The sequence below is a fragment of the Synchiropus splendidus genome, chromosome 2, assembly GCF_027744825.2.
Source record: "Synchiropus splendidus isolate RoL2022-P1 chromosome 2, RoL_Sspl_1.0, whole genome shotgun sequence".
Lineage (NCBI taxonomy): Eukaryota > Metazoa > Chordata > Actinopteri > Syngnathiformes > Callionymidae > Synchiropus > Synchiropus splendidus.
In genome coordinates, this window is record NC_071335.1 from 25,994,388 (window position 1) to 26,008,009 (window position 13,622).

The window sequence follows — 13,622 nt, forward strand, 5'->3', positions numbered from 1 at the left end:
CCATCCGTCCCATTGGCCCATGTACATCTGTCACCGGTGACAGCCAGGGCAAGTGCTTCATCACCTGACAGCGTTTGGAAATGGGAAGAAGAATGGCATTGTATTTGGCTCCCTCGAGCGGAAACATGGGGTGTGGTGTGGGTGAGATTTTTTTTTTCTTTCACAAAACATGAAAATCCTGACTGGCCCAGGATTTGAAAGGAGACCTGGAGTCGACCTGGGGTTTTAGTAGGAACGCTGATCCCACGTTAGTTTCCCGGAAAACACAATTTGTAGTGCTGCAGCGACTATAAAATGAGTTGGCGACGGGACCATTAGTCGACTAGTCCTGATGTCACAGAGGCTCCAAGACCATTGCAACCGCAACCCAAAGTGTTGAAAGTGGGGCCACTTTAGACAGGACACATGCCTTCCACACAACTTTAATACAAACACAACGATTCAAAAGGCCTTTAAACAACAACAATACTAACAAATTTACAACATTTCACATCCATTTTTATGATATTTATTTATATTCTATTCTGAACAGCCATGTTGTATATCAATCTAGCGACAAACAAGTTTGTCTGTGACCACTCGACGATCAAAATAACTGTCGTAAGCCCTAGTCGTAAGTGCATATGGTGTTCTTATGTAGAACGTGTAGGCCTCCAAAGTGAAGTCAATGTAAAGGTGCCCTCAGACAGGTACGATCCGCCGACCCCCACGGCTCCGAGGACCACCATCTTGAACACCAAGTCCCACTTTGTGTTCACACACCTGAGCACACAAGTCCATCCTGACCTGATGCCACTGCTTCACATGCTCCAACACTGACTCAGAGGCTGAAGTCATGAGCTGCTCTAGAAGGGAGAACGTTCCGGCGCCTTCCATTATTTATCCTTATTTTGCGGGCGAGAGTCGGCTGATTATAATGGCCTGTAATTGGCTGATTAAAGATGGAGTTTAGTCATTAAGGAGGGCCGCCAGACGAGAGGGCACTTGACTGGATCATTCCCGTCATGCTTGTGTGTGTAGTGGCATCCCGAGATGAAACAGTGTTTTCTACACCTCACTTGTAAATCCTCATTACAACAACTGTTGTTTTTCTTTCAAGACAACACGGCATCAGTCCGCGTGGGGAGCAGTGTCCGTTCATAACACCCTGAAAAAGGAGGCGGCCAGTTTCCACACGCTTTAACTAGCGGTGAATCACCGTCATTATTCAGGTGAGTAAAAACATACCGAGGGAATTAAATCAGTGCCTGCCTGAGTTCACTTGAGAGACCCTTCAAGTTTAAGGCTTCAAGTACATGGCAGCATATGTACAAACTCACAGGGTTAATTCATGGAAATGGACCTGTCTGGATCACTGGCCAGGAGGCATCATGCCAAGACGCCAGAGCCACCTCAAAGAGGAGGAGCAGTTTGAGCCTGTCACTCTCGAGTCAGCCAGAGTGGAACACTCACCGCTTCGCTCGTATCTGCTGACTTTAACTCTCAGCCTCTTCCCGCAGCGGAGGCCTTATACAAATGTATGAAGGGAAGGCACATTGCCCAAGAATGTGGAGTGGCTGATCCACATCCCTGGCATTCCTCATTCTCAACTTACAACAAGAACTGAAGGATAAACAAGACTGCGAGACCAAACCAGAGACCATCGCCAACCTGACTATGGAAACTCTGTATCTGTGACACTCAGTTTCGAGTATAAATGTGTGACAAGTGTTATGTGTGAAGTTCATCAAAATTCCTGTCATGGTTGTTGGTTTTCTATATTTACTTTGGGGAGCTTTATGCGTATGCACTAGGCTCTATTATCAGTCGGTAGGTGAAACACCGCACACTACCTAAAATGAATGTTGAAACATTGAAACCAGTCACTTTAAGTGAAGACAAGAACTCTATTGTTAGTATAAGCACCATGAACCTTCGGTTTAATGCATCTCATCGGCCATGCGGATGAGTGCGCTTCACTGAGACTGTATATTTTGGTGTGTTGAGTCGAGACCCCAACCCAGTGTGACTTTGTCTTTTCTTTTGTCCAGTCATCCAGTAAAGAAATATGCAAACCAGAAACATGAGCGGACACATTCTGTTGAAACAAGAAAAGAATAAAGAGGTTACATGCATATACTGGGTGTAGTGGGACACACCACTGCGGTGGGTTATGGATGGACATCTGTGAATAAGAAGGCCATAACTAAGTAGCAGACGTCCGTATCTGTGAGATCAAGCGAGATTGTTGAGCCTAAAAAGTTTGGGTCGATTCAGATTAACCCACTGGTCTCAAGTAGGCTGAAGGGAAAGTGGTACAAGAATGAGGACAGGAAGAGACAGAGCTAAATGACCCATCATTTTCTCATCTGGCAGCAATCAGGTCAAACCGTCCTGCTCATTACTCTGCTGGATGGAAAACCCATTTATCTCAGTGGTACTTGTCCAACAAAATAGTTGTTGTGTTGTTGTGTATCGAGGTAAAAACTCCATGTAGAGTAAACAGCACCGCAGACGTTTGTGTTCGGCTGCAATAGTTGAGCCCACAATATCAAGAGAAATGTGACTGAAGGGTCACCGGCACATTGTCTGAACCACAACTAAGACAGGACTGAACTGACAACTCCCTCTGACCCCCTCGTCCCCTTCAAACCCAGCAGGCAGTGGATCTTCTCCCGTAGGCTCTTGTCACATGTGGACCACTTCAATTTCCTTCTGGTTAGCCTGCATCAGACCTCGACAGGTCACGTAGAATGTTGTAGCTGGTCCACCTTTTCCCTCTCATCGCCTTCATTCAACTCACTTCAGTTGTCCTGCCACAGCTTTTGGAGATTTCTGACATTGTCTGTTTGCAATGCCTGGCGAAAGCATGCAGTGATTTCATCTGTCAAGCAACAAAGGTGAAGGAATTGCCTTTCATCTCCCGTACTCTGCAACTGCAATGTTTCGCTAGGTAGCAATGATGGCAGTAGTAATAAGAAGAGCTGAGTGAAGCAGGGGAAATGTATCTTTCTTCTACCAAGCCAGGTGAGGCGTCTAGTTTGGCTAGACTCTCCGACATTCCTCCCTTGTGAGGTCCTTTCAGAGGCCGCCCACATCAAAGACACACTGGAATCTGTCATGAGCCGTGAGGGAACCGTCATGGCTTCGGTTCTGAACAGACCATTTTGAACCGGATGGCGTGTTCAGTCGAGGAAGTACTGAAAAATATAGGCAAGTCTGGACAATACATCGCCCATTACTCTGGAGATGCATCCCACCTCATCATCATCTCAATCTCCTCATCATCAAAAGTCGGATAAAAGTTGGATAAAAACAAATAATCCCAGTGATGCATCAAGTGTTTTGCCGGTGGGCTGTTTACTTCCGCTTGAGTGACACTTCTTACTGCACCACCCTCCCACTTCAGTTCCGCTTACATTGTTGTTGACGTGGGCTGCTTCGAGAGAAAGCACCAAGGTCCTCAGAGTCCCGAACGGCAAAAGCCTCTCAGTCTCCAGAGATGGAGGAGCTTTATGGGGCTAGGATTAGTTTTTCACTCTGTGAGTGAGTTTGGATGGGAAAACTGATCGATGTGGGAAAGGACACTGCAGCACATTCACACAATGGCACGAGCATATTTCCGAGTGGATGGACGTTAATAACCCAGAGGTCGCAACATTTGGCAAGAGACGTGTTTAAACTATACTCATTTAAGGCTGGTCTACACACACTGCACGTGGTTTGGGGTCATTTTTCGCACCCTTTTTGGAACTATATCCCATCTTTACTGATGTGGCACAGTACAGGTACAGTAACTGACACGGCACACTCAGACCAGACTTAAATCTCTGGTCATTTTGACATACGTTTCAAAGGCACGAGTAAGAGCAGAGTTAGAACAATGGAGTGGTGGCAAAACCTCAAACTCGTGACGGACAAAAACGCTGCCACATTTCAGTCTTCCCGTCTTCGCTGAAACCTGAGCGTTCCATCTCCCACAGAAAGCGCTGCTCTCGCTGCACAAGTGTCAAAGTAAATGGTTTATTTCAGGCAGAGGAACAAAAGAAACCAATTCCTCACAACCAAATCCTCCCACTCTGCATTCATGATGATGGATTGCAGCTTCGCATTCATGCAAACAGATGTCTGACGTGTGTTCGGAGGCACTTGGAACCAAATGGGTCCATGTGACGTGGTTGGAACCATAACAAATGCCAAAGTTTTTAGGAAGCTTTTAGGATTATGACGCTTTTGTTGTCGACTCAAATGTATTTTGAACTGTAGCGGCGCTGCAACCTTTGTGTTTTGTGGTTTTCTGGCACCAAATCTTTTTCTTTTCTTGTACATGCAATTTAATCTGATGACGTGACGGCAGGAGAAATGAACTGACCAAGTCCTCGAAGAAATGAATACTGGAAAAGAGTTGATCTTTGAAACTCCTCATTTAAAGCCAAGTCATGGTTTTTATATTTCACATTAACTCAGAGGAAACTGTGGCATGGTCGCACCAAAAACATGATCATGAAAGAACAGCAAAATGGCCAATGAAGCCTCGAGATTAAGTGAGATCACGTGACAGTGATCAAAGAATACCTATAGCAAGACCCAGAGACGTGCAGGTCGGGTCTGAACCGACCCTTCTCACCCTTGACATGGACTTGTTTGTCCCTCTTCCCTCTGGCAGGAGGCTACGGTCCATCCAGACAAGAAACCCCTGTCACTAGAAGTGCGTTTTCCCCTCGACCGTCAGACTGATCAGTACATGAAAAGCCCTTGTTCTTTGTTTATTTTATTTTATTCAATATTGCAGGATGTACCGAAACACTTTCCTAGTTGGTGGGATCCTCACTGACATTGTGAAAACACAGTGATTCTCTCAAAGACTGAGGAGGACTGAGATGAAGCACCATTGTACATTTATCGTACAAATATATTGTACATAAACTACATTTTCATTCAACCCATTATTCTTTTACAGGTTACTGTGGGGCTGGAACTTAGAGCAGCTACGAAGGGCTGGTGAGAACATGTCAGTTGCCTCGAGCTGGGTTCCAGCCAGGCCTTGAAGCTGCAGCACTAGCAGTGAAAAATACAATTATTTTATGAAAACGTACCACCAGAGTAACTCAAAGATGTACCCCAATATCTTCCTCTGCGACCCTGGTGTATGAAATACAAAACTATATCCACAAAACTTTCACTCACAACTACAGATGTGTTGAAGGAGCTTCAGTAGGAAGCAGGAGAAACTGACCAGGGTCGACTGACAGACTTCTGAGTTCAAGACGAAAGAGCATTTTCAAGAACCCAGAACTACAGAACTTTGAATTTGTGTCCTGGAGTCGTCCGGCAGCCTCGGGACGGAGCCCAGTCAGAGTTCAACTGGGAGCAGAAGAGCGGGAGATAATGAGGTGCCAGTCAGACCGGAGGATAAAATGGCGCAACAGAAAAAGGACATTTCACTTCTGCAGAGAACAAAGCTGCTCTCTCCACTCCCTTTTTTTTGGCATTTTAGTTATGAAGAAGCCTTAAAAAGATATTTATTTTTGGGTCAAGCCAATGATGAAACAAGACACACACGTTTGATGTTTAATTCAGAAGGCACTTTCACCTCTCTGTCCTCTGATGTCACGGACGCTCCTTGCGACCATTATCGTCTCTCTGACGCCCCCCTCATTTCCTTCGCTCCATTTGTCACATTCATCAATACCTGCTGCATTCTCATCTCCTGTCTCGCAGCCTCCCCCATCCAGTCCCCCGTCACTCCTTGGCTGGCAGTCACAGCTGTTTTGACAAGCCTTGTGATGTGACAGTCGAGCCCAAGAAGATGCTTTAGACTCCCAGAAGGAAGTTTTGTCACACAACCAAGATTGCAAGACCAGACAGCTGTCGCAGATTAGAGGGCTGCAAAGACACTTAAAATGGTATATTTTCCTCAAATCATGACCACACATCACGGAAACCATTTCACAAGACTTCACATGTCCATCACTTTGCTTTCAGAGCAACGGTCTCCTACCGTGGCAGACTTACAAAGGTCTCATATTGTGTGATCTGTGGCCGTAATCTTTTGTGACGGACTGAATTACGACTGAAATAATTTGCTCAGACTAAAGCTGCGATTTTTTACAATTACGGTATTCAGCTGCCGCTTATGCTGCATGAGTGAATCGTAAGTTACAGCTCCCGATTCCTGTTCACACGCGATCCGAAGCTGGGATGACGGACTGGTCATACTGTACGTCCATATATGTCACGTGGATGCCAGGAAGAATCTGGATTTACTGGAAACTGGAATGAAATGCAGCCAATGAAGGAGCGATCCGACAGAAAAACGTGAAGCAGAGGGGGATGTCGACAATAAACACACTAGTTTCTACTCATGAGAAGTGAATCTCAGTCCATTCTGCTGCCGACGTCACCTGGTCCATCTCTTCATATGTCCAAGCTTGATGCGCGACTCAAGTTCCGTGAGGATGTGTGCGGATCATCTAGCTATTCTGAAGTTTCCTTCTATTCTGAAGAATTTTTTTCCATTAGAAACATGACAAAAACCATCATAATCATGTTCACATCCACAGTGCGTGTTGTGTTAGCCACTTATTTCGATGTTTCCACTTCATTTTATCACGTGTGAAATGTCATTCTTTAAAAAAGGGATCATTGTTCTGAAGGTAAGACAGCAGTTCGCAACAATCGTCTACACGTAGCAAGAACCCTGTGGTATGATCTGTCAATTCTCCAATGAGAGCTGGACGTAAGCAGCACCTGCTAGCTTGGACATCACTTCTGTATCTGTGTATGTCTGTGCACGTGTCGTGTGACAGGCTGAGGTGAATCGGCTAACTGTTTCAACAGGGCGATAGCCTCATGAGGGGCGACCAAGATTTCAAACCAATCGATCGGGAGGTGGTCTCAAGGTCTTTCATTACACCACCTATACTACACGATGTGTGATGCACAATTGCCCCAGTAGTTGGCCCGATTCCCAAAATTGTCGCATGAATGAAAAATCATGTAAAAAAAAAAAAAAAAAAAGTGTCCTATTATTCAGAGGCCTCTAGATGGCACTCTTGATTTGGAAATGATGTGAGGTCCCATTGAATTGGCTGTTGAAGTCAAAACAGCAGACAGCGCCACCAAGTGGCCTTTGAAAACCAGGACACTGTTTCATGAAACCTCAGATACCTATCACTGCTTACCTGCATGAACAGTGACATGGCAGGAACAGCAGATTCAAACTGTAACGGCGATGCCTAAAAAGCAGGGAAGAACGGGAGTGAAGGGGTACAGTGGAGAAGCGCCGTGAATCCTGTCTCAATTTGCAAGGTACATCAAGGGATTTCTCTAATTATACTGCGCTTATAACTAAGATTACTGGGTAGACTGTTCATGAAAAAGATCATTTTCATGTATAAATATATAAATAATATCTGTAAATATTCATGTGTTGTGGGGTTAGATTTCTTTCCAGGAAGATTTCCCTCTGCTGCAAAGTAAAGCCCCTCCCACCCAAGTTTGAAAAAAGGAGCTGCAGTTTCTCAACGGTCTGAGGACGGTGGTGCAAATTATTTTGAGACTTGTTTCGAATTGTTTTCCCACAGTTGATGAATATCACAATGGTTTTTAAGAACGTTTCTCCAAGGGATGCAATGGCTGGATATTTTTCATGTGGTAACAGCAGGTCGGGTCTTTCAGCCGATTCAGAGCCAATGTGTTGAAAACAATCAAACTTCAAAATACATTTATTTGGTGCTTCATTTATAGCAGAATGAACAATAACCTCATTCAGAGATAAATGTTTCAGTCGCTGTGCAACACCTTTCATTTGGGCGAACTCCAGAACCCAGAACATTCACCGGAGCTACAGGCCAAGGAAGTGGCTCCAGCAGAACCAAACTCAAATTCACAGCTCCAGACAGAAACATAAATATGCAGACTTTCAAAAATGCTGACAACAGGAGGTGCGGAAAGAGCTGAGTTGCTGCTGCAGGTGGCGGCGTCCCACCGCTGCCTGTTAGCCAGTTGATATAGTGAAGCACTAAATCTACATTTAGATTTACCTCTTGCTGAACAAAGAAAGAGCTCAGCCAATGCATTATGACCACTGCCCGACACTGACAAATTCTGCCGCCAGCGACGTCTGAAGATGGGGACACTGACAGCCTCATTTCAGTTGGATGAAGTTATAACTAGTTGTGGGCTGAGCTTGTGGGTGGGGCTCATGGTTTCATGTGCACAAGTGTGAGCGAAACATCAGGTATAAGGTCATAAGGTAGGCTCCGAAGATGAGGCTTCATGAAGCTTCGTCAGCACCAACACCAAATATAAGTTTCTCATGGTCTGGAATACCTGCTGCAACAGCGACAGCTACATTTTGAATTTAGCTTGTGGCTAAATATTTCATATTGAATGAATCATAGGGCTTTGAAGAATTATTAATACACGTGTGTGAGTGGGCTTGTTCCTACTGCCTCGCGGGGACCAGTTCTTGACAAAACACAATCCTCGATTCCTGGTTAAGGTTAGGAATGAGTTTTGGAGGGTAAGGGTGAGAGGCTGGGGAAAGGGTTACCTCACAATGTCCCCACAGGGATAGCAATACAAACAGAGTCTGTGTGTGTACTTGTACTTCTATCTTTGAGAGAACCTGTATGAGTTTTTAATCGACAGAGTGAGGACATTTTTGTAAAGTGAGGACATTTTGGCCGGTCCTCATTTGTCAAGTCTCAGTTTGAGGTTTAAAACCACAAAATAGCTTGGTTATTATGATCGGATTTTAGTTTGGTTCAGTGTAGAAGTTAAGTTGCTAAACTTAACATTTATTTTAGAGGGTTAGGTTTAGGGTGAGAGGCTGGGGAAAGGGTTATATCAATGTATGTCAGTGACGATACTCACTGAGATAGGAACGTGTGTGTGTGTGTGTGTCCTGCAATACATAATAGTGTAAGGCCTTCAGCAAGAGTACTCAGTTTGAGTTGTTGCAGTTCATTCAAAGATAATCTACTTCCCAGCTGTCCGCTCTCAATGGACAGATACTTTGTGGTCAGTTGTGGCACAGACGTGACGATTGAATGGACGGAGATTGAGACCTACGGAAGTCAGACGACATCGTTCCGAGCCGTGACGGAGCGCGGAGAATCCGGCTGAGTTATGAGTGCAGCAACGGTGATGTTGAGCACCGTTCGAGCCACAGCGCATTCCGGCTTGAATTTTGATGGGGACCTATTTACAAGGCTGTGTTTGCGAGTCATGGATATCGTCATGTGTCTCACCACAGTACAATTACGAAAGCTGAAACCTCGGTATGTCGTGAGACTTGCGATGACTCATTTCTCTTTTTTTTAGATTTGTTTTGTTTTGTTTTGTTTTGTTTCCTACTCAGTCATCGTGAGGAACTTACATTTCTTTACTGTAGGACGACCATAAAGCACACAACTAATATGTCACCAGAATATTTTATCCACACGGGAACGTTTGATACAGAGTATGTGAAGCCTTAGGAGGAAGGAGACAGTGGCAACAAGTGTTTATAAAGCCAAAGGAGCTCAGTCATCCAGGAGAGACTCAAAGTAGAACTGCTAATCCTTCACAATGAGAGTAACCAAGTTTGCGAGGGCGACATATTCAGATGCCTGTCCTCGGCACCTTCCCTGATGTGGTACTAACTGGGAGGAGACCCCAGGACAGATCTAGGGTTGGTTAGAGGTTGCGGGGTGATGGAAGTCCGGGCCTCTATGCCCAGGCTGCTGCCCCCAATATCCAACCTTGATAAAGATTTACCTGTACAGTATGAGCGTACAGCTACTGTACATCTATTCATGTGAGTCAGTTCTCGGTTCAGGGTTCAGGAAGGTTGCAGCTAATACGCTTCCTGCAGTCATTCCTTCAGTCAGCAACCCTCATCTCTAATTCCATCCACTTGTTCGACTTTAAACCTGCATCCATCATCCTCATCTCTCCATTTCTATCACGCCCGTCTCTGCATCCCTTCTTCCGTTTCACTTGGCAGGTCCATCTTCGATCGCTGCCCTCAACTTTGCTCCTCTTGCCTTCCACTGTTTCATATTTTCAGCTCTCAAACTTAACATGACATACATATTTATACTCCAACTTCTCCAACATATTTAGCATCTTGCCGCTTCTCTGGCTCCCCGGCCCCTCAGTTCCAGTATTTCACGCATGAATAATCGATGTCGCTCTAATCCGTTTAGCATTTCCACCCTGTCTTCTAATGAGCCTTTCTTTAAAGTGACGCACACGCAAGCGCCTCAGACTATTAATACCACTTTAACAGGATCTCCCTGGCTTCTCCGCTCCCGACTGGTCCGCTTCTTCACCGACCCATGACAGCCAAAGTGAGCCGCCTTGTTTCACGGGGCGTCGAGTCGCTAGCCTCGCATCACTATCAAGCTCGGGGAGACAGAAGCTGAATTCAGTTCAGAAAAGTGGCCATCTTTGTTTCAGCAACTTCATTTTCAAACGTGGTTTCGCTGACACGCTAGTTCAGGGTGCACGAAGGAGTCCCATCGAACCATCAGTGGCAATATGTTAAGCACAAATTGGTCTCAAACTTTAAAGAGCAATGTTTTCCCAGCAAGCTCTTTCACTTTGAACCCTTGTGCTGAGAAAAGTTTAATCACCGCCTGGCTCCAGCTCCACGCTGACGGGGTTATTGATCTTCTCATTTCAGCATCATGCTGAACAGGAATGCCGATGTGTGCTGAAAATGTCAGGCTGGTTCCCTGTCATGAGTTAGGCCAATCACAAGTGCTACGTCTCTCAGTGTACAGTTGTTTTCCAGGGACATGAGAGGTAAAACAGGGCTCTCCCCAGGAATTCCCACTGGAGAGGGTGTCTCCAACAGGCTGTGGGTGTCTAAAAAGGTCCTCAGCGAGGGAGCGCTGACGTTGACAAGCATGTTGAAAACCACAGTTGAACCGTAAGGAGTCAAAATCCCAGCCCTATGTGGCTAAGACTCTGTCCACACAGAGAGAAAGTTGGTTGTATCCACACTAGTTCTGTGTCGGGTAGGTCTTTCGTTCACATGGATTCGGTCTTTTCAGTCACAGTAGCCATTAAGGAACCGGATCTACGGCTGAGCTGCACTGACTCGTATCTATTGCCAACATCGGCAATTTTTCACAAGGTGGCGATAATCTTTCGATCACACATCATGCAAATTTGGATACTGCCACATGTCCATGAATCTGGGTTCAGCATCACGGGCTCACCATCCCTTTACTCTGGGCTACTCTGACCGGTACGTGATCGCCATGGCGACAGTCGGCGAGTGAGTCCAAACGACGTCAACGGTGACGTCGACTCCAGATAAATGTCTGACAAGCCAGATGACTCCTTGGATTGTCAATGAAGGTCGCAACGACAAATGACAGGTGGGAAAGCACTTCAGATTTCAATGGTGTCTGGCTCAGATCTGCCCGAGCCATTGGAGCGCAGACCTCTGCCAAGCAGCTCATGTTACTGTCCTACATTCGAATCTTGACAGATCAAAGAGCTTGTGAGTCAAAGCAAGGCAGGAACACCGAGCTGCAGCGGCAGAAAACTGTCAGGTCATATCCTCCAACAGGTTCCTGGCTCCCGACGGTGATCCAGAACACCCACAAAATATTTCTGACAAAATCAAAGCAATACAGCCGCGGGCGGGAGCAAAAAAATAAATAACCTTCTTGACAGGTAACGAAAAAACATTCTGCAACTCTAAACCCCGGGCTAACAAATAGCAGGTAAGAACTAAGATGAGTCACAGCCGTGCTGTTATGGAATCAAAGTGACTGAGGGAAGTGGAGTGGCTGCGAGCGAGGAACCAGCAGCACTGGCCGGGCGGAGCCACTACTGAGTGAGAGACCGCAACATCCCCTATAGAACATTCTTTAACAGTCCTAGCATCAGGCTTTTAGCTAGGAGGGCATCTGAAAAAATAGAAAAAAATGGACGCCCGATTCTCGACTGTAGCTTGGCTGCCAGATAACGCTGGTATGTGGCGTCATCTGGGGGCCAAGCTACGGTCGAGAATCGGGCGTCCATTTTGTCATGTTTTGCAGATGCCCAGACGCCCTCCTAGCTAAAAGCCTGCCTGGCATCAACCTGATTAGTCAGGTTGCTCTTGTTCTTTTCCGTGGCACCTCCATGCCCCTCCTCTCCAGATCAAACCGTCGCCCTAACTTTGCCGTCTCACTCCTATCTGATCGAGTTTTATACAGGAGGATGAGCTGTAGTTTTTAGTTCACAGAAGGGTGAATCCTGCAGCTTTCACTGTCAGTTACCAGAGCTCTCTCCAGCCGGGATGGTTTTCCAGCGTGTGCTGCTCTACGTGTGCACGTTAATGCTCCCGCTCTGAGCTGAGCTTATGTTTGAGAAATCTCCTCCACCTGGAACTATTCGTCAGCCTCTCCCCCAAAAAACAGCCTGCACAGCCACCGGTTTGATTTAAGGCCAATGCATATGACTCGCCTTCCTCTCTGAACTGCCGGCGCACATCAGAGCGATGAGGCCTTAGCTTAGTCTTAATGGTGCAGAAAATTAAATAAAGGGCAAAGTTGGGGGAGAAAAACGCCTGGAACAAAAGCAGCAGAAATGAACTCGGAAATTTAGGAGAGAAAATGAGGAGCGGACAAATGTGTGTCAGTTCTGCCGACAAAAACTTCACATGTAAGTGATGCTGCAGAGCGCGAAGCAGCGGGGTGGAAGGAAGTTTGGATCCAATTTCATGAGGAAAATGGTAATTGTGCGGGACGGCTCGATAAAGAGACCTTTAAAATCACTTCCCCTCCGCAAACACAAACTGCTAATGGGATTTTTGCTCCCTGGTCCTTCTCCCAAAACCTGAAATAAATGACAAACAAACGTAGCCAATATTTACCGACTGCAGCAACACAACCATGACTCGACAGAATGATATCATATTTTACTTCTTTGTTAACGTGTATATATATATATATATATATATATATATATACACATACATATATATATATATAAATTTCTTGTGTGGGTCTATGAAAAAAAAAAAAGTATTTTCGTTGTCAAGTGCCATGACTGCTGGTTACCGATCGCACTTGGGTTCCGTGCACACGTCCCCGAACAACTACACCAAATGAATGAATGAAAAATAAATCCATACTTAAATGAATATGCACATGGTGGTGTGTGTCAGGCTTGCAGACCTGACTATCATTTTCAGCTACCTTTGCCAAGGACCTGTTTTTGCTGGGTTTTATTTATATGTTACAAAAGTAACTTTCACACTATGGAACTGTGGATTACATTTTTGGGGGAACATGGATTACTATCACACCAAGTTCATGGCAATGCGACTGCCACCTGCTGTCAAAAGGAGTGGCACTTGAGTTTAACATTGTTGTTGGAGGTGGCTTCTCCTTCTGTGATCTTCCTCCTCTGATGGGAGATCAAACAGCCATGTGGGTTTCGGGAGCTTGTTTCATTAGCATGTCATACGGCAAATAAATGTGTTAAAAAAACTTTATTATCTTAGAGCTACGGTTTACTTCACCATGTTAGCGCAACTGAGTCAGTAGACATATAAACATTAAAATCGAATGTCTTTCTGTCCAGTTCCCCTGATAAGTTTGAGGGAGAAAGAGGCCTCCATCCACACAACGTCATCTTTAACATCAGTG

General features: G+C 45.5%; 1 protein-coding gene across 4 annotated transcripts in view; it reads right to left on the reverse strand.

Annotated features, from left to right (window-relative positions):
* Positions 1 to 13,622, reverse strand: part of LOC128755048 (protein phosphatase 1 regulatory subunit 29-like) — a 221,333-nt gene that overhangs the window by 127,935 nt on the left and 79,776 nt on the right. The gene's annotated exons all lie outside the window — the stretch shown is intronic.